General features: G+C 43.6%; 1 protein-coding gene across 1 annotated transcript in view; it reads right to left on the bottom strand.

The window, feature by feature from the left end:
• Brd4 (bromodomain containing 4) overlaps positions 1-21,975 on the bottom strand; it is a 75,132-nt gene extending 53,157 nt beyond the window's left edge. The window contains 1 exon segment of the mRNA XM_013123009.3: positions 21,886-21,975. The gene's annotated coding sequence lies outside the window, so the exon portion shown is untranslated.
• Between the last annotated feature and the right edge of the window lie 111 nt (positions 21,976-22,086).

Raw genomic sequence — 22,086 nt, 5'->3', positions numbered from 1 at the left:
TTATCACACCCTCCAACATCAAAGGGAAGGGAGTGTAGGGAGATGGTTCAGTGGGGGAAGAGCTCTTGCTGAACAAGCACAAAACAGAATTTCATCCTTCCTTTCAGATGAGCATGGGAAAGAGGATGTATAACTACAAAACATAACAGTTTCTCTAGCAACTAGTTAATGAAACACTATCATAATATATGACCTATTGGCCAGGCATTGGTGGCGCACTCCTTTAATCCCAGCACTGGGGAGAGGTAGAGAGAGGTAAGTAAGCAGGTCCCTGTGAGTTCGAGGCCAGCCTGGTCTACAGAAGGAGTTTCAGGACAACCTTGTCTCGATAAACAACAACAACAAAATCCTATTGCCAGAAAATCAGCCCCATGAGAACAATGACCATCACTTAACCATTGTAAAATAACCCAGTCTCTTCGGGTTGGGGGTGGCATATATGGTAACTGTGATCTCAGCACTAGGGATATATATGGAGACTAGACTGTGTAAGATCCTGTCCAAGAGCAAACAACAAGCAATTCAGAAAATACAACATGAAGAAAGCCCATGAAGCTCAGATCAATTTTCTTGGACAGGCTCAAGATGGCTCAGGTCAAGAGCACTGGCTGTTCTTCCAGGTGACCTGGGTTTCCAGCACCCATGTCAGCTCACATCTCTAACTTCTGTTAAAGGGATTCAGCACCCTCTTACCACTGCAAGCACCAGGCACACACATATATACATGGGGTAGAGAGATGTAAACATGGAGGCAAAAAACTCATAAGTAGATCTTTATATTTTTTTTAATTCCTAGAATTCTAGCACTTGGATAATTGCTTGTACAACCTGATGTCTCTTTAAAGTATTACAGCAACCTACTTCTGTTGACACAAAGTCCTTCCTCAGTTACATCTGAGGCACAAACACACTTGATACAGTGACTACTAGCCTGAGTGTCAGACATCCATTTTATAGAAATAGGCATGGCTCTCATTCTAGGTAGGAAATTGGCCCTTCTAGTCAAGTGTCATTTTTTTTTAATATTTATTCATTCAGGGGTGGCGGGGAGGGGGGCCTTGGAAATAGAGAGGGGAAGAAGTGGAAGAGACTAGATGTGGAGGAACAGGAAGGTCAACTGGGGGGGTAGGATAGGGGGGAAGAGGGAATCATAGGTTAGAAGACAGATCAGGCACCATTGTGACCTCTAGTTATCTAAAGGGATGACACCAATTAGCAAGCTAAGCAATAGTGTAGAGACCACCTTGAATGCCTATTCCTGATAGTGAACTTGATGTCTATAACCATCCTGGAGACTTCATCCAGTGACTGATGGAAGCACAGGCAAACACCCACAGTTAAATACTGAACAGAACCCAAGGAACCCAGCAACAGAGAGAAAGGAGCAAAGAGCAAATTGGCAAAGAATGAGCTGGCAAAACCAGCAAAGACAGCTGATCCGAACCGAACAGGGGAGGGCTCTTGGACCCCAGACCGACAGCTGGAAGGCCAGCATGGGACCGATCCAGACCCCCTGATTGTGAGAGTCAATGAGGAGGCCTATGCTACCTATGGGGTCCTGAGCAGTGGATCAGTGTTTATCCCTGGAATACAAACAGACATCATGTGTCCATAACACAAAGAGGGTTGCTCTCTCTGCCTGGACTCTTAGGGAAGTGCCTGGACCCTACCCTGAATGAAATGATAGACTCTAGATATCCCCTACGCGGAAGGAATTGACAATAGGGTGGGGGGATGGGGGAGGTGCGGGAGGAGGGGAGGGAGAGGGAACTGGGACTGACATGTAAAACAAGCTATTTAAAATTTTAAAAAATGTTAAAAAATAAAAAAACACTGATCAAAACCAAAAAAAAAAACCTTATTCATTCATTCATTATGTATACAGTGCTCTGTTTTGCATGCATCTCTGTGGGTCAGAAGAGGGCACCAGATCTCATTATGGGTGGTAGTGAACCACCATGTATGTGGTTGCTGGGAATTGAACTCAGGACCTCTGGGAGACCAGTTAGTGTTCTAAACCAGTGAGCCATCTCTCCAGTCCTCAAGGGTCATTTCTGATCAATCATTTGTCTTAATATGGAAGGCACTAGACCAGCAGCTCCTTTAACACCAGCACTCGGGAGGCAGAAGCAGGCAGATCTCTGTGAGTTTGAGGCCAGCCTGGTCTACAAAGCAAGTTCCAGGACAGCCTCCAAAGCTACACAAAGAAACCCTGTCTCAACCCCCCCCCCAATAAAAAAAGAGCACCAGCTGTTCTTCCAGAGGAACTGAGTGCTGGGATTAAAGGCATGCGCCACCACTGATGGGCTATATTTTGCATATTGATACAATTTAAGGTTATGTCATATTGCACTATACAGTTCTACCTCTGATCAAGATAGTTACATATGCCGGGCGGTGGTGGCGCACGCCTTTAATCCCAGCACTCAGGAGGCAGAGGCAGAAAATTACAGGCTAGAGTCACTGATGCTTTTCATACCTAACTATGTTAGTCAGGTTCTCTAGATGCACTCAGCACATATATCTGATTTTCAAACACTTCTAAGACCTACAGAATATGGCATTCAAATATTTTAATAGTTTAGAACTCTGCTAACAGAGACTGTTGGGCACCGGAGACACTCCATTTGGACTTTATTTGCTTTTTGGCACAACTGGCCTATTGGGCAAAAGACTGCCCTTGCCTCGACTGTTGACAGTAAACATGCTGTCAAGACAAGGTAGGACAGTCTTTCAATTTCCCTGCTTCTGATAATGATTTGTCAGATATTCTAGGACTTAGCCAAAGTTGGTTGCCCCAACATTACTGGGAGACCTTGGGTGACTGTCCAGGCGGGCAGCTGTTTCTGTCATTTTCTGCACTACTAGGATTCCACCCACTTGTACTTCCTACTTACCCAGGTAATATTATTTTCCTTCTCAGATCTTTGATGAGGTTGAAGACTAGATAGTCACAGCTAATATCCTCTCATATCCTAAGACATTTTAGATACAAGACTCAGACTCCTCAGGATAGGACAACTGTTGGAATAATCTCTATATTTTTGTCAATTATCTATAGCCTGGACATTTAATATGTCTCTTGTTTGATGTTGCTCTTGTTGGCTGTAGGTCTAAATTTGTGTATGTTTTTTACCTTTCTCCTGGATAATACTTGATATCTGTTCTTACTGTAAATTTTTGATTCAGGTTTAGAACCCTCTTATTTAGACAAAAGTGTAGTCTTAGGGCTTGGCTGCATTTATAAGAGGAGGGGTAGCTCTCACTCTCTCGGGGTGATGGTCTGAAAACTGATTATCATCCTGCATTGAATCATTCTGCACCTCCAAGGACAAAACACCTCAGTGACACTTTACCTTCAGCCTGTGTGTGTTCCATAATTTAGTATTTGTTTTACTCCAGTGTTTGTGGACTTCCTTAATGTACCCTCACACATGTACTGATGAAATTTCAGTACATGATGCAGGTGGAACAGGAGTTCAAGGTCAACTTGAACTACATTGTAAATTTGACGCCAGCCTTGGATAACCGATACTCTGTCCCAAAAATCAAAGCAAACATACTCCCGAATGTCCAAGAGTAGTTATAACCTGTAGACAAAAAGATGCACACATGGGGGCTGGAGACATGGTTCAGTGTTAGGAGCACTTGGGGCTCAGTTTCCAATACCATCATAGTGGCTCACAACAGGATGTGATGAGATACATGAGGGAACCAAGCTTGCACACGTGTGCGCGCACGCACACACACACCACACACATGAAACATTCATATGCATGAATTAAGTTCACAACTTATAAGAAGTGCCTGTAGGAAGTGATCAACATGTGTTAACTCATAGAGACTGCAAAATAAAAACAAACCTTCAAACCAGACTTATTTACTCTGCAAAAGCAAGTGGAACACAGCTTGCTGAAAATCTTAATTACAAAACATGTTTCTGGTAGAAATCTCTACATAAAGTAATGGTGGTGGTGACTTTAGTAGTTGTGCTTAACATTTACAAAAGCAAAGACAGAAGGATACTATGAATTCAAGGTCATCCTGGTCTACAAAGTGAACCCTGGGCCAGCCAAAGTTACACAGTAAAACTCCCATTTTAAAAGCGTTTAAAAAAAAAAAAAAAAAAGCAAGGTGGTGGTGGCACATACCTGTAATTGGGAGGCAGAGGCAGTCAGATTTCTTTAAGTTCCAGGCCAGCCTGGTCTACAAAGTGAGTTCCAGGACAGGCTACAAAGCTGGACGGACGGATGGTCGGGGACACGGACACGGACGGACGGACAGACGGACGGACACGCACAATCCCATTAGCAAGCCATGCACAAATGCAATGACCTTGCATCTTGTCATTCTGACAGCTGATTAGAGTTAAATTTAAAAGAGATGCCCACTGGGCTGGAGAGATGGTTAAGAGCACTGACTGCTCTTCCAGAGGTCCTGAGTTCAATTCCCAGCAACCACATGGTGGCTCACAACCATCTACAATTCAATCTGGTGCCCTCTTCTGACATGTAGCAATAATACTGTATATGTAATAAATAAATAAATCTTTAAAAAAAAGGGAGATGCCCACTGATCCTCCATGAACTACCTACCAGAACAACACCCAAAGCTGCTCTCACTGCCTAAATCTTCAAGTCTACCATTCTATTCCTTCATGCAGAGAAGACATGTTGTAGCACAAATGCCAAAAGCCACCAGATCTCCCACCATCTGTTTGTTTGCCCACAGGAACACAAATTGTGTTTGGGCACACATGGTCCCGACAATCTCTAAACAAGCTTTTCTGCCCCAGAAGGCTCAGCTTAGCTAAATGCCTTGGTTTCCTACTACAACTGTAAGTGGGAACTAACTTGGACACAGCCTTGTGACCCAAGCAGGGATACAAGACAGGCAGAGAGGTGTGTGTGCATACAGTAGCCAAAGGACTGTCCACATGTCATTTTTTTTTTTTGCTCTGAATAGTTTTAGAGGCTGTCGGTCCAGCCTGGCCTCGAACTCACGGAGATCCGCCTGCCTCTGCTGGGATTAAGATTAAAGGCGTGAGGCCACCACCGCCCGGGGACAAGTCTTTTCTTAAGAACCACCCACCTTGCTTGTTTTGAGAGAGAGGATCTCTTACTAGTCTTAAGTTAGGCTGCTTTGTCAGCAAGTCAACCTGTCACAACCTGTCACAAGTAAATGTTACCTCCTATGAATATTTTTCCTAATTTTTAACATGGGTTCTAAGGTCTCCATGACTGCAAGGGCTTCATTACTTATCTCCTTAGCTCCCAGAAGACAGTCTTTTTTGCTTTCACTTCTAAAATGCACAACTATGACATAAACTAAGACTGATTAAGCACTATGTATCTACAAACAAACCGTACTCCCACTAGGGGATTTGCTGAGCCTAGTTGTTACAACTGGAATTGGTAAGCAACGCCTTAGCAGCAATTTTCCCAGTTAAGTGCCAACTTTCCCAGAATACCACATGTTTTAAAGAATGAGCCTTGCCAGGTGGTGGTGGTGGTGGCGCACTTTAATCCCAACACTCGGGAGGCAAAGGCAGGCAGATCTGAGTTTGAGGCCAGCCTGGTCTATAGATCAAGTTCCAGGACAACCAGGACTACCTGGAGAAACCTTGTCTCCAACTGCACCCAAACCAAGAGCAATTACTGTCTGTCTACACCAAGAGAAGAAGTGTTACCGTGTTACCTTTATTTAGTCAAGTTTTACAGAATCAGACCTGACAAATCAAGATATACCTCAAAACTATCCGCAGCATTTGCATCATAGGGGAGGTCCTTCTGTAAGCTGTGAGCATATGTTTCTCTTATTGGCTGATGAATAAAGCTTTTTCAGACAATGAACAGGCAGGATGTAGCCAGGCAGTAAGTATAAGCAGGACTACCAGACTAGAATTTGGGGAAGAGAAAAGATAATGAGAAATGTCCTTCTATATGCTGTGAATATAACTTTCTCTTATTGGTTAATGAATAAATGCTGATTGGCCAGTAGCCAGGCAGGAAGTAAGTAAGTATGTATGTATGTATGTATGTATGTGGCTACGAGACAAGGAGAATAATGAAAAGGGATACTTGGAGAGCTGCCAGAGACATCATGCAGTCACCAGAAAGGTAGAACATCAGGATAGTCTTGGGTAAACCAAGGACCACATGGAGATACATAGATTAACAGGAAAGGGTTATTAAGATCGCTAACCAGTAAGAAGCCTTGGCCATCATCTAAACAGTTCATATTTATATAAGCATCAATATCTTTAACTGGGACTAAAGGGTTGTGGGACCTAGCAGGAGAGAAACCTTCTGTCTACAAATGTCACCCATACATGGGGCAAGAATTTCCACAGAAAACCTGACAAAAGCTTAAAAGGGTATTTTAAAAGCAAAAGAACAAAGTCAAACATGGCTTCTTGGTAGCAACATTTTCTCGGGTGGGCTGTTTGCTAGGGGCAAACAAAGGCACAGCTCTTTAAAGAGAGGTTTCTTTTTGTTGTTGTTGTTGTTTTGTTTGTTTGTTTGTTTTGTTTTTCGAGACAGGGTTTCTCTGTGGCTTTTGGAGGCTGTCCTGGAATAAAGAGAGGTTTCTTGACTTAGCATTAGCTGCAGAAACCACAAGGTTCTTTTAAAAGGCCCTGCTACCAAACAATTAAATGGTGTTTAGGAGCAGCCAGCAGCATGCTTCTTGGTGGTAACATGGACCTAGAAACTCCAAAGTTGTGGCAATAAGCATGGCTCCCACCAGTACCTCCACCATTAAGAAAGCTAAGGAATAGGGTGGGGTCAACATCTGCTTTAATTTTAGCCATGCTGTTTAGCAGATTAAAGACTCATGGTCAGAAAGAGATATACAGTAAAGACTGATTCAGATGAAGAAAAACCTCCAAACTGTTTACAGTGTTTAAAAATATATGTAGGCTTGGGGAAGAAAAAGAAAAAAAGTCCTCAAAAAAGAAATAGAGAAGCTGGGCAGTGGTGGCACACACCTATAATCCCAGCACTCGGGAGGCAGAGGCAGGCAGATCTCAGCCTGGTCTACAAAGCTACACAGAAAAACCCTGTCTCAAAAAACAAAACACAAACACACACACACACACACACACACACGCACGCACGCACGCACGCACGCACGCACAAGAAGCCTGAGCCATCAGCCAAACAGTTTATAATTAATATAAGCCTCTGTGTGTTTATTTTGGGTCCAAGCAGCTGGGGGACCAGATGGACACAAACTCTTCACAGAACATGTTGGAATGACAAAGCTGGACCTCTAGATTAACTGATAGTATTAGACTTCAGGAAAGAAGATGTGTCTAATCAATTTAACCAGTTGTTTTTTATTTTGGGAGTTGTGATGGGAACCCAGAGTCTTGAGCAAGTCAGACAAACCCTTTTCTACTAAGCCATTACCCAGCCCTTGACTTTTTTTGGAGACAGTTTCACTTAGGCCAGACTCATCTTAGACCATCGCATCTGATGACAGTTGTTGATTTCCTTAAGGCTGTTGTGAAAGATACCTGAATGAACTGTTTCCTTGGCCTTGGATACATTTATCTCAGCTGCCCAATAGCATCTCCCAATTGCAGGACACTTGTTAATGGTAGGCAAGGGTATATGAGAATTGTAGCTACCAGTAGATCTCTACAGTTCTAGCCTGTGCTCAGAAAGCAGGGAGGTGGAGACCTGTGGCAGTACACATCTTTGATCCCAGCACTCAAGAAGAAAAAGCAGATGGCTCTCTGAGTTTAAGGTTGGTCTGGTCAGCAGGAATATATGCCATCTCGGGTGGGTGGGTGAGCAAGTGAAGTGTTCGGGCTAGAGTAATGGCTCAGAGGTTAAGAGCACTCACTGGCTGCTCTTCCAGAATACTCACGTTCAATTCCCAGCAACCACACAGTAGTTTACAACCATCTATAATTCCCGTTTCAGGGGATCCAACCCAACTCCTCTGACCTCCAAAGGCACCAGACATGCAGGTGATGCACAGACATACATGGAGGCAAAAACACCCCCGTACTAAAAATAAAGATTTTTTTTTTAATGTATAAAGGAAAGTGTCATACACACATGGTTGGGATGTTTTTAACCAATGAGATATTAAGCTATTATGTGAATATCCGTAGTAAACATTATCTTAGCTCTAAGCTAGTCACAAAACAAGAAAACAGAAACCATGTACATAATAATGTGATATAAATTCATAGAAACAGTTAAGTAAAAGTGTAATTATTGATGGGTGTTGGTGGCGCGCGCCTTTAATCCCAGCACTTGGGAGGCAGAGGCAGGTGGATCTCTGTGAGTTCCAGACCAGCCTGGTCTAAAGAGCTAGTTCCAGGACAGCCTCCAAAGCCACAGAAAAACCCGAACAAAAAAACGAAAATAAAAACAAAAAAGTATAATTGTCATGATGTAATAGGACAATAGTTAACAGATTTAAATTAAACTTTATCTTTACAATGTAAAGATGTTTGGGAGGAGCCACCAAGGTTACTCAACAGGTAAAGGCACTTGCAGCCACACCTGCTGACCTGAGTTCAATCCCAGGAACCCACATGGTAGAGAGAAAAGCTATTCCCTTTCTCCCCCTTTTCAAGACAGGGTTTCTCTGTGAGACAGTTCTGGCTGCACCACCATGACCTGGTGCCCATCCCTCCTTATTACACCCTAGTTTCTGTCACCGGCTATCATACTGCATTTCTTCTAGCCATACTCCCCATTCTTCCTGGGATCCCGTTTGGACTGCACCGTGGACCTGCTCAAATCACTTATCCACTAACCCATTCATTTCTCCAGCCTTTTCTCACTTTCCCTGTACTGTTTTGTTTTGTGAGATGGGGAAGATCGTTTGTATCCCTGGCTGGAGTTATAGACCATTTGAGCGGTTGAGTGGTGGGAATGGAAACCAGATACTCTGGAGGAGCAACACACATGCTCTTAAACCACTTAAAAAATATTTTTTAAAATTCCTGTAGGTTATCCCTCCTACAGAACAGAAAAGGGAAACTGGTCTGAGTTAATATAAGTTATGCTTAGCCAGGCGTTGGTAGTGCATGCCTAGTTCTAGCACTTGGGAGGCAGAAGCAGGTGGATCTCTGTGAGTTAAAGACCAGCCTAGTCTACAAAAGCCAGTTCCAGGACAGTCTCAGAGAAACGCTGTCTCGAAGAACCAAAAAATTAAAAAGGCAAATAAATAAAAGCCATGCCTTTACATTAAGATTGGAGTTAAACTAAGAAATAGGAATAATTAAAAGCTAACAATAGTAAATGAAAGCCGGACGTTGGTGGTGCACGCCTTTAATCCCAGCACTCGGGAAGCAGAGGCAAGCCGATCTCTGAGTTCAAGGCCAGCCTGGTCTACAAAGTGAGTTCCAGGACAGCCTCCAAAGCCACAGAGAAACCCTGTCTCGAAAAACCAAAAAAAAAGAAAAGAAAAGAAAAAGAAAAAAAAGACATGTGAAAAGCAGAAACTAGGATAGAGTGGGGGGGACACCTTTCTTCGTCTGTAGTTTATATGCCAATCTCAAATATTTTTTTATTTTTTTTTCATGTTTATTGCTGGTTTTGCCTGTATGTATGTAGGTGTTAGATCCCCTAGAACTGGAGTTACAGTGGTGAGCAGCCATGTGGGTGCTGGGAATTGAACCTGGATCCTCTGGAAGAGCAGCCAGTTCTCTTAACCACTGAGTCATCCCTCCAGCCCCCTGAAATTTCTTCTTCCCATTAAAGAGCACAAGTAAACTGGGTGGTGGTGGTGGTGGTGGTGGTGGTACACACCTTTGATCCCAGCACTGGGGAGCCAGAGGCAGGCAGGCAGGAATCTGAGTTCCAGGCCAGCCTATGGCTGTTACTCAGAGGAAACCCTGATGGGGGGGGGGGGCACAAGTAATAAGGTGAGGGAGGCTAGAGGCACCCCAGCAATAAGGCAGCCCTGCTGATAGAGCAACTTGAGGACTCTAGAAAACCTCCATGGGTGTTTACAAAAACAAACACTAAAGATTGCTCCAGACTAATTTGGAGTCAAAACAAAAATCTGTGAATCTCTACAAGAGCAGGATGTATGTGAAAGTCTCCAAGACAAAATACAATTTATTACTGCAGAAGTAAAACACAGTAAATTCATCCTGAGTGTGAGTCTCTGTCTTTAAAGTTCAAAGTCCATGCATGTATGCATTCTGAAAGAGACCTTCGGGGCTGGAAAGGTGGCTCAGAGGTTAAGAGCACTGACTGCTGCTCTTCCAGAGGTCCTTGAGTTCAATTCCCAGCAACCACATGGTGGCTCACAATCATCTATAATGAGATCTGGTGGATTCTTCTGCCTCCAGGCAGGCAGAACACTGAATATGAATGACGAATGAATGAATAAGTCTTTTAAAAAAAACAGATCGAGCCGGGCGTTGGTGGCGCACGCCTTTAATCCCAGCACTCGGGAGGCAGAGGCAGGCGGATCACTGTGAGTTCGAGACCAGCCTGGTCTACCGAGCGAGTTCCAGGACAGCCTCCAAAGCCACAGAGAAACCCTGTCTCGAAAAAAAACAAAACAAAACAAAAAACAGATCGAGCGGGGGCGGTGGTAGCACACACCTTTAATCCCAGCACTCGGAAGGCAGAGGCAGGCGGATCTCTGTGAGTTCGAGGCTGGGCTGGACCGACAGCCTCCAAAATAATACAGAGAAACCCTGTCTCGTAAAAAAAAGAAAAAAAAAGCAGATCACCAAATTCTAGAGGGCTCTCCTACCTTCCCTAGAGCTAACAACTGAAGCTCCAGATGGTCTAATTCTTGACCATCAGACTTCCAATGGGGAGTATGGCCTAAAGGCTCAGTACAGTGTTCAGGAATTTGTACCTGGTGGGGGTGGGGGTGCTATGCCTAAGGGCCAGTAATAAAAGGTGATGCAATGAAAATGATGCCTCCTGATTGCTTGTCCTCCTTCAGTCAATTTTGACAACTGCTGTCAAGAGCAAGAACCATAGGTAAATAATTATTCTGGTTGAGCTTATTTTGATTAGGGAAATCTGAGTAGGCTCCTTATAATACTAGAGGATATTAAGCAACAGATTTTACAAGAGGCTGGCTATAGAAACAGTTAAGCAAAATCATGAAACTACAACAGTTACTTCTCTAAACTTGGAAGACAGATCTAAAGCATCTTCTAACATAGCATCATTCGTATAAGCCTACTGAACTTAACCTATCTGGCTTCTAAACCAAAGTTCCTTGCAATTCTTGATGGTGTAAACTTTTCATCCTTGTGTTTCCTGATTGTTACTTTCAGCCACACTGAGAACCCTATTAGCAGCAGCCTGAACCTTAATCCTGCCCACCCAATAATTCCTCCCCTAGAACTGAGTCCCCAGAGCAGTATATCTGCACAGAGCATTGCTAGAACCTCTGTACCTGACATAAAGTGAGGTATAAACCATGTCTTTCACTTCTGTTACTAACAGATTTTCCCTGATTTAAAAAATGAAGTAAAAACTTGGGCTGGAGAGATGGCTCATAGGTTAAGAGCACTGGCTGCTCTTCCAGAGGTCCTGAGTTCAATTCCCAGCAACCACATGGTGGCTCACAACCATCTACAGTGAGATCTGGTGCCCTCTCCTGCCATTCAAGCATACATGCAAGCAGAGCACAGTATATATAATAAAGATTTTAAGTCTTTTGTTTTTCCCATGGGGGATGAAGGGATAGGGCGATATCTTGGTATTTAGCTGAAGTACAATGGGATTGCAAGTGCACCACAGTGCCTAGCTTCATTTTTATTCTTTTTGTTGTTTTTTGGAGACAGAGCTTTTCTGTGTAACAGCCCTAGCTGTCCTGGAACTAGCTCTGTACACTTGGCTGTCCTGAAATGCACCAATGTCAGATCAATGTTCCACCACTGAACTGTGTGCCCAGACCAAGTTTGATGATTAGTTACATATACCCCAAAGAGACAGGGGTTTGATTCTTAGAAACCACATGTTGGCCGGGCGGTGGTGGCACAAGCCTTTAATCCCAGCACTCGGGAGGCAGAGGCAGGTGGATTTCTGTGAGTTCGAGACCAGCCTGGACTACCAAGCGAGTTCCAGAACAGCCTCCAAAGCCACAGAGAAACCCTGTCTCGAAAAAACCAAAAGAAGAAACCACATGTTGGCTCACGACTGTCTGCAACTCCTAGTTTCACTGGTATAATGTCCTCTTCTGAATCCCAAAGACTACCAGAGATACATGGTGCACATACATACTCAAGAGCAGATGTATGCACACAATACAAATATTAAAAAGACATGAGGGGGCTGGAGAGACAGATCAACTGTTAAGAGCCCTGGCTATTCTTTCAGGACAGGGTACAATTCCCAGCACCAACATGGCAGCTGTCTATATTTCCAGTTCCAGGGAATTTGACACCTTCGTACCAATTCACATAAAATGAAGTTACATTAATCATTAAAAAAAAAGAAGATATTGGGCAGTGGTGGCACACACCTGTAATCTCAGCACTCAGGAGGATCTCTGAATTCGAGGCCAGTCTCATACCCTTACACAGGCAAAACACCAATGCACAATGGATGGATGGATATATAAATAATTAAATAAATACAAAATATTCCTAACTATCATCAAGTAATTATGTAAATCACTCTTATAAAACACGCACACGCGCTTAAATAGGCAGGGTGGTCCATGCCTTTAATTCTCAGCACTTAGGAAGCAGAGGCAGGCAGATCTCTGTGAGTTCCAGGTCCGCCAGTCAGGGCTAACATAAAAAGTCCCTGTGTAAAAAATTAAAAAAAAAAAAAGGGAGGGGGGGGAGATTTTATGAACTTGAAATATATGATATCCTGTTACATCTTATAATCCACTACTTCATTTTATGAGCCACTGTTTGAGAAAAAGATAAAGAATTACTATTGGGTGAGGTGGTTCAAAACACCTGTAATCCCTATACACAGAAGGCTACTGAGTAAGGTTTGCCAGAGTTAGATGCCAACCTAGGGTACAAAGATCATACCTCAAACAACCAGCAACAATATTCCCCTCAAACTCCAGACTCTGGAACCTAAATCCTTTACACTATTTTATATACAAGAAACCAAGTCCTGAAAACTCAGAATAGCCCAAGGGCAGCTGTCCAGTATGACAACTACTTACCTACATTTGTCAGGTTCTATAATCCATGTGGTTCTCATTTCAACCCTACAAAAATTATCAGCTCCCATAAAATACATGCTTCCTCAAAGAGAATGCCAGCTTTTTCAGATATAAAGTTCTCAAATTTAAGTCCCCCTTTAACTAATTTTTTTAAATACAACCTCAAAGGCCACCTGAAGTCATGTGTGCCTTATTACCTGAGGTAGGACAACTGGGGATACTGACTGCACTAAAGGACACAGGAATTACTAATTGGTATTTCTGGAAATTGCATAATGCCGAGTCCAACAATACCTCTCCCCTGGCACTGTCTCCACAATGTACCCAAGACTCTTGATGTAACAGCAGCTAGAAACAAATAAGCAACTTTGGCCTTGAATGGAAACCAAGAAAAGAGTGGATACTGCAAAGCAGAAAAGACCTGTCCCTTCAACAGAACAAAAGCTACTGGTTCCACTCTTCCTACTCAATGGACAACAGTACAGTTTAAGGTGTGCCCTCACTCAGCCACACATACAGTGCCACTCTTGTTTGTCCACAAAGCTTACAATACTGATTCCATTTTACAAAGTGGCTTTGAGTCTGAACCCTGACAGTGAGCTTTACAGCTATCTTTCTGGCATATAACGTTACCCCAACCACTGCTTACAGCAGTAAAGTTCTAAAGCTAACATTATTAGAAGGTCTAACATTATTTTCTTTATGAAAAAAAACAAAAGGGCAAGCCAAGCATGATAGTACATCAGTAATCCCAGCATACAGGAGATGCCAAATTTACTTGATTTCTCCTTCTTGGTTTAGTTTTGTTTTGAAGACAGAGTTAGCCTTCAGAATAGGATGGCCTTCAACTCAGAAATCTGTCTGCCCTCTGCAATATCAGTGCTAGGATTAAAGGCGTGACCACTACGCTAGCAATTTCTCTTAATTTGGAGTTTATGCTTACATTATCTAGCCTATTTGTAAAAGAGATAGGTGATAGTGGGACACGCCTTTAATCCCAGCACTTGTCAGGCAGAGGCAGGCGGATCTTTGTGGGTTTGAAACCAGCCTGGTCTACAGAGTGAGTTCCAAGACAGCCAGAGATACAGTGAGACCCTGTTTCAAAAACAAGTAAAAGAAATACACCTTTGAATTTACACAAACAAAAAGGAATTGGTTCTTGTGGTCAAGACCCCAGCCTACCATTCAGGAACTACACCTGCGCAGCCATCAGTTGCCAGCTTCATACCTTGCTGGAGGCCAGAGTACTTCATCAAACCTGAACATCAATACAATTCAAAAGGGGCCAAGGGAAGCAATGAAGGTATGGAGAGAGATGCCTGTGCCTCCACTCTTTCAGCATCTTCTGGCACCTTCATAAAGTTACATCAACAGGCCTGCTCCTGCTTGAACATTTCCTCAAACCACAGCAAACATATCAGAGTAGATACCTCCATAACTAGTATATCTCAACTAATCCCATTATCCTGCTCTTCAGGATCAGATATCTCCTACACTAGTCTCCACTGAAATTTGCCTAGAGGGAGACAGTATCCTTGCTAGGCACCTGATGAATAGGGTTATGATTGTGCAATTTGCCTAGAAAAGCTAAGCCTTGCTTCTTAGAGTCAGGGTTAAGTTACCCTACCTGTGGATATACTCCATACCTAGTACTTTCTTCCCACCTTTCTTTAACCTACATAATTCAGACAGTAAACACCTTAAGAGGGCACTGGATTGGTGACACTCATTTAATGTAAAATAGGCAAGCAAAGAAGGGCAGGGACAGTGAGTTCGAGGATAGGCTGGACCGACAGCCTCCAAAACAATACAGAGAAACCCCGTCTCGAAAAACCAAAAAAAAAAAAAAAAAAAAAAAAAAAGGGCAGGGACAAATGAGAAACTAAAGGCAGCAGGACCAGAATCAAGACGCCATAGCAAAACTGACTGGATGCCCAGAGGCTGCTCAGACCCCTTGAGTCACCTTCTTTTTTTTTTTTGTTTTTTGTTTTTTGTTTTTTGTTTTTCAAGACAGGGTTTCTCTGTGGCTTTGGAGGCTGTCCTGGAACTCGCTTGGTAGTCCAGGCTGGTCTAGAACTCACAGAGATCGGCCTGCCTCTGCCTCCCGAGTGCTGGGATTAAAGGCGTGCGCCACCAACGCCCGGCTTGAGTCACCTTCCTTAAGGCAATCAGATGACAGGGGCTCTGATGGCAGGGTTAGGAGCTGCATTTCCAGGAAGGGAGGGTCCTACTGTGGGCAAGAGGGGAGAAAGGTCAAATCAACTATCAGGAACATTTCCTTTTCTCAGAAGCCCTGAGAATATACCTAAGAAAAGATATTTTAGCCAGGCAGTGGTGGTGCACCTTTAATCCCAGCACACGGAGAGGCAGCAGCAGGTGGATCCTTGTGAGTTCACGGCTCCAAAGCTACAGAGAAACCCTGTCTGGAAAAAAAAAACTTACATAAACAAGGCACTGCTAACTTCTGACAAAAGGAATGGAATGAAATCGAAATTTTCAAAAATACACACCCTAGCCGGGAGGTGGTGGTGCACGCCTTTAATCCCCGCACTCGGGAGGCAGAGGCAGGCGGATCTCTGTGAGTTGGAGGCCAGGCTGGACCGATAGCCTCCAAAACAATACACACCCTATTGATCTAGTCGTCTTGTTCCCTAGAGATGACAAAGAAAAACTGAAAACCATATCCAAAAATAAAAATTACAGTAGAATTAAATGATATAGTGTAAAGCTGGGCAATGGTGGAGTATGGCAAGCCTTTAATCCCAGGTGGGTCTCTGTGAGTTCAGGCAAGCCTGGTCTACAGAGTAAGTTCCAGGACAGGACAGACTCCAAAGCTACACAAATAAAAGATAAACAGAAACCCTGGGGCAGGGGAGGGGGGACAGTTTAAATACTTTTAGAAATGTTTGCCTGTCTTGGTGGCACACGCCTTTAATCCCAGCAGGCAGAGGCTAGCCTGGTCTACAGAAAGAGTTCCAGGACAGCCTCCAAAACAATACAGAGAAACCCTGTTTGCCTGTGTAGTAATTTGGTGAAACAAGAAATCAGGCAGACTTTGCTGGTGAACATCTGTAATACAATAATTTGGAAGGCAAATGCAGGCTGATGAATTTCAAGACCAGTCAGGATTATAGACGGCACTTGTCTCAAAAAACAAAATCCCAACAGAGGCAAGTGAGACTGCCCAGCAGATCAAGGAGCTTTTGGTGTGCAAGGTGGACAAGAGATTGTCAGAACCTACATAAAGGAGAATATACAATCAAGCAAATCTAAAAAGTTGTTCTGACTTCCATACTTGCACCAAACACACACACTCTGTCACAATAATAAAACCCTGACACTGGACACACTCTCAATTTATTCAGAATAAGATACTCTGAGATTTGTCGTGGGAGATACATGTGATTTATCCTATGGATGATAGTTGTATCAACACTGGCAGGCTGTCAAGGATAAAAAAGTGTCTTTTTTAAAATATGTATTTATTATGCATACAGTATTCTACCCAGGCCACAAGAGGGCATCAGGTTGCATTACAGATGGCTGTGAGTCACCATGTGGGCACTGGGAATTGAACTCAGGACCTCTGGAAGCGCAGTCAGTGCTCTTAACCTCTGAACCATCTTTCCAGTCCCAAAAAGTGTCTTTTAAAAAAACCTAAAAATAAGGGGCTGGAGAGATGGATAAGGGGCAGACTGCTCTCTCAGGGGACCCCAGTTCAAATCCCAGTACCCACATGCACACTGACACAGACGTATATGCAGGTAAAACACCAATGCATATAAAAAGTGAATAAATTTAAAAAAAATAAGGGGCTGGAAAGATGGCTCAGAAGAGCACTTTCTGACCTTACAGAGGACCTAGGCTTGGTTTCCGGAATCCAGCCATCCTTAACTCCAGTTCCAGAGGATTCTACAACCTCTTCTGGCTCCAAGAGCACTAAGCTAACACACACATATATGCAGGTAAAACATGCAAACACATAAAATAAGCCTTTAAAAAGAAGAGAAACTGCTGGGCTGTGATGTCGCACACCTTTATTCCCAGCCCTTGGGAGGCAGAAGCAAGTGGATCTCAGTCTACAAAATGAGTTGCAGGACAGCCAGGGCTACACAGAGAAATCCAGTCTGGAAAAAATCAGAGAAGTGTAAGGCCTGTGAGATGACTCAACAAGTAAAGGTATTTTGCAGCCAAGCCAGGACTTGAGTTCAATGCCCATGACTTTCATAGTGGAAGAAAGAACCAATTCCTTGTCTCAAAAAGAAAAAAAAAGCATAAATTTTTCCAGACTTCCTCCTATATACCTATGACCAACTGTTCTGTGAGCACTTGCATTCTTGGGCTTCAATATCTCCATTCATTCAAATGTATTTTGCTAGGCTTTTCTTTTGACCCTATGACATAAGTACGAGAAAGGCAGTTAGTTTCTGCATGTCTGGGGAAGACAGTTCAGCTGGTAAGGTGCTTGCCTACCAGTGTATAATCCCAGCATTACATAAATAAGGATGGCGAAGCACAGCTGTAATTCCAGCACTCGTGGAGGCAAGAAGGACCCTAAATTCAAGGTCATCTTTGGCTATTAGAGCCAGTCTCAAGCAAACTCCTTTACTGAAGGAAAAGTCTCTTCAAAATGTTAACTATAATTACCATCTAGCCTATCAAATCACTCCTATATATCCAGCCCAAAAAACTCATGCCCACAAATACTTATACAAACTTCTTTTCTCATAAACAGGGACTTACAATGTAGCCCAGGGTGTCACCAACTCTCTCTGTCTTCCTGCCTTTGACTTCCAGAGCCACCACTCCTGACCTTGTTTTGTATACTGTTTATAAGCAGCGCCATTCCCTCTTACCAAAAAGTGAAACACTCAAGCCTACCATTTTATCCATTAAAACCAGAAGAGTGTCATTGTCATGACAGAGAGTAAAGTACTGGTCCATGCTGAATGAACCATCTAAAAGCATACTTAATGAAAGAAGCCAGACACTAAAGGTTAAAGAAGTGGCAAATGTACAGCATAGACTATAGTTTCCAGGAATTACAGGAGGATGGAAAGTAACTGCTACCAGAATCATGGGTTCTTTGTTTTTGGTTTTTTTTTTTTTTTTTTTTTTTTTTTTGGTTTTTCAAGACAGGGTTTCTCTGTATTGTTTTGGAGGCTGTCCTGGAACTCACTCTGTAGACCAGGCTGGCCTGGAACTCATAGAGATCCACCTGCCTCTGCCTCCCAAGTGCTGGGATTAAAGGCGTGCGCCATCAACGCCCGGCTCATGGGTTCTTTGAAGACATGGAAATACCCTACCTACAACTGATGACAGTAGTGGATGCACAATTCTGTAACCATGCTAAATTATGTATTTCAAAGCTGTTCTTATAAAAATATAAAACAAACAGCAAACGAAAAAGTTTTGATAAAAATTTTACAACAGTATCAACCTCAGATTACACAAAATTGATAGTCAAAAACACTTGGGATACCTAAAGTCATTGTAGAAAATACCTTTTTTTTTTCTTGTATATAGTGAGATTGATGATAAAAACATTAGGTTCAACTTTTTTTTAAAGTAACCAATACTTTCTGACAACATGAAGCCTAAGAAATAATACCCATACAAGTTTATTACCTAGTTCATCTCCCTTTTAAAATACTTTCTGAACCACAGCTCTAACCACTCACCCATATTGCAAGCTGCTAAGTAGAACATTTAAGCAACTGTATAACACATTGCTCAGACTCAGTAAGTTTACCACAATTACTAGGAGCTTAAATGATACCTTGGTCAAAATTCACACTCCAGCAAGTCACAGAATTTTTTTCTAACCGTACTTACATTTAGTATTATGTATGGCAAATTCCTATCCAATTGTTAAGATGCTCTTTTAGGCACTAAAGACACAATGGAGAATAAGAAAAGCAAAGCCAAACAAATCCCTCTCTTGTGGAATTTAATTCTGATGAAAAAAAAGTAACGTAAAAAAAAATCTGTTACATATGCATGCCATATGTACTAAATGAAATAGCAACAAGCAGGATTTTCTCAGGATTCTCACTTTGCAAATGTCCATCATTTTCTTACTAGAACAACAAAAACCACAAAGACTTATCAGATAGTATTAGCAGGGTCCCTATGAGTAGTCCTGGCTCTTCAGCAACTGGCTCTGTAGAGTAGGCTGGCCTCAAACTCAAGAGAGCCACCTCACCTGCCTTGGCCTCTGGAGTGCTAGGATTTAAGGCCTGTGCCACCACAACAGGCTCCATTAGCAACTTTCAAAAACAAATATTCTTGATCACAGAATCAGCATGTGGCCAAGGCTGTCCTATAATTGGGGCTCTCTGTATGCTGGCTGAGTGCTGAGGTTACAGGACTGTGACACAGCTTCTTTCCAACCAAACTCAAACAATTTTAATTTGTATTTTGGGTGTAAGTGCAGCACATCCCCAGAAAGCCAAAGAGAATCAGCTCTCCCCAAGAGATGAAGTTGCAGGACATTGTAAACTGGCCACTGGGTATCCTACAAGAGCAGCTGAGCCACCTTTGCAGACTCTAGACATCAAATCTTTATATCTACATAGGTGATGTCAATGGGTTGTCAGAAGCAGATTGCCCCAGAGGGCTTTTCTTTAAGAACAATCCCAAGCAGGATGTCAGGGCTCACAGCACTTGGGAAGCTGAGACAGGAGAACTGTCAAATTTGAGACAGCCTGGACTATAGAGTGAAACCTTGTCTCAAAAAAAGTCACACCCAGGAAATGAAGAGATGGCTCACCTGTTTAATTGCGGTTCTTATGGAGGACCCAGGTTCTGGCCCCAGCACCCTTTAACTCTAGTTCTAGGGAATCTGAGGCCCTCTTCTGGCCTCCAAGGGAAGAATCCACATGGTGCACAAAATTTAAAGCAACCTCCAATCTACAGAAGTTCTAATTCTCAAGTCATTCAACAGCCTAAATTGTATGACTTGAAAATACGACATTATTCCCTATTTCCACAGTGAAAGTTATCTAGTACAAAGATCACAAAAACTGGCTCAAAAAGGTTATTGCTTGGAAGCAAAGTCTAAATTCCTTTAAACAATTCAATAATTTAGTGGAACTACAGTTCTCCATCAATTCTTAAGCTAATGTTCCCATTGCAGTCTTCCAAACTAGATACATAAACTAGATACACAAACTATCTAGCCACTTCAGAATCTTACCTTTCATCAGGAGGCAAACTCCCTTATCTTTGGCAATTTGCATGAGCAGAATGCAAGCAAGACAGAAGGGAGTGGGTTATTTCCAGCTAAAACCAACTAACACCATTTTAAGAGACTTAACTCTAGTCCTACTCTATTGTCTACCAACGATATGGTGGGCAACATGGCAGCAATATATTTTGTAATAGATTACAAAGTATTTGACAGTTTTATATTCTCCAACCTCCCTGGATGAAGTGTTTGGATATGAAGGAGTTAGTTATCTATAAATGCTCTCCGTAGAAAGATCATTCCCATCCAAATTAAAATGAAAAGGGTGTTCCTTTTTTGAGGAGGGGGGATTCAGACAGGGTTTCTCTGTGGCTTCGGAGACTGTCCTGGAACTAGCTCTGTAGACCAGGCTGGTCTCAAACTCACAGAGATCTGCCTGCCCCAGCCTCCGGAATGCTGGGACTAAAGGGGTGCGCCACCATCGCCCAGGGATATTCTTTTAAATTATTGGAAAGGGTATAAAACACAGTGCCATCCAAAGTCTTAATGAATTGAAAACACATGCACAAATCCCTTTTAGTTTTTGTACATGACTTTCTTTACAACTTCCAAAGAGGTCTACCAATTCCAGGGACTAACTATTTATGAAAGTTGACGACTCCATTCATAAAAATTTCCCAACCATTCATTTTGGCACTAAACAGCACATTGTCTTAAAAGTACACTGCGTATTGGTTTTTTGTGACCAGGGCCTATTACTGCCCCTTCGATGGTAAGCAAAGGCATTTCAATTCTCAAGAGGCCTGCTCCAAAAGATCACTGGCATCCAACACAAAACGCACGGGAGAGGGGGCGGGGGTATTCTCAGCAGGTTGCACAAAACATAAACAAGTAAGCAAGCAGGCTAAAACACTTGGAAAAAACCCTTGTTTTGAGTAAACGGGAGGTCAGCCACTTAGCAGAAGCACATGACTCATCCACCGGCCTGAGCACAAGTATTCACACGGTCCACTGTACTAACCTGGGATTTCCCATTCCCAACCAAGGCCCGGCCTTGGGGGCATCTCCTTGAAGTTGTGCTATTTCCGTGTTTGGGGGGGGGGTCATTTTATTTTGCTGAATCACAACTCCCCCACATCCCCACCCTAAACCTACACACGCCCACAAACAAATAAGACCATTGCAAGGGTAGCCAGCGAGCACAGACCTGGCAAAACAAAGCACCCAAAGAGGGGCTTCCAGGCTAGGAGTGGGTGGGCCGAGGGGGACTCCTGGTCTTTCTTCACCGCTCCTGTCCCCTGGGTCCCGCCTGGGGCAGGCGTGCAGTGGCAGCCCTGTCCCTCCGGGCAGGATCTTCTAACCTCTTCCTAGGCAGAGCTCCGGGGACAGCCAGAAAGGTGAGACTAAGGAAGCGGGAACTCACTATCCCAGCACCGGGAGGACTCAGGTAGCGGAAGGAGAGCGCTTTGAGACACAGTGCGCAGGGGCGGCCTGTCCCGATGGGGACCCGCAGCCAAGAGGGCCAGCAGTACCCGCGGCCAGCATCCCGGGCCCGGACTTACCCGGGCCGGGCACGCACCGCGAATCCCGCGGCGGTAGCCGCCGCCGCCGCTTCTTCCTCTTCCTCCTCCTCCTCCTCCTCCTCCTCCTCACTTAACAAAATGGCGGCGGCAGGAAGTGCCGGGCGCTTGGCCCGCCCCCCCGCCCGCCCCCGGCCGCCAGTCCCGCCGCCCAGCGCGCCCGCGCCCCCGGTCCCGGTCCCC

This window comes from Mesocricetus auratus, unplaced genomic scaffold (genome assembly GCF_017639785.1).
Source record: "Mesocricetus auratus isolate SY011 unplaced genomic scaffold, BCM_Maur_2.0 Super-Scaffold_100676, whole genome shotgun sequence".
Lineage (NCBI taxonomy): Eukaryota > Metazoa > Chordata > Mammalia > Rodentia > Cricetidae > Mesocricetus > Mesocricetus auratus.
This window is presented reverse-complemented; position numbering and strand designations above follow the sequence as displayed.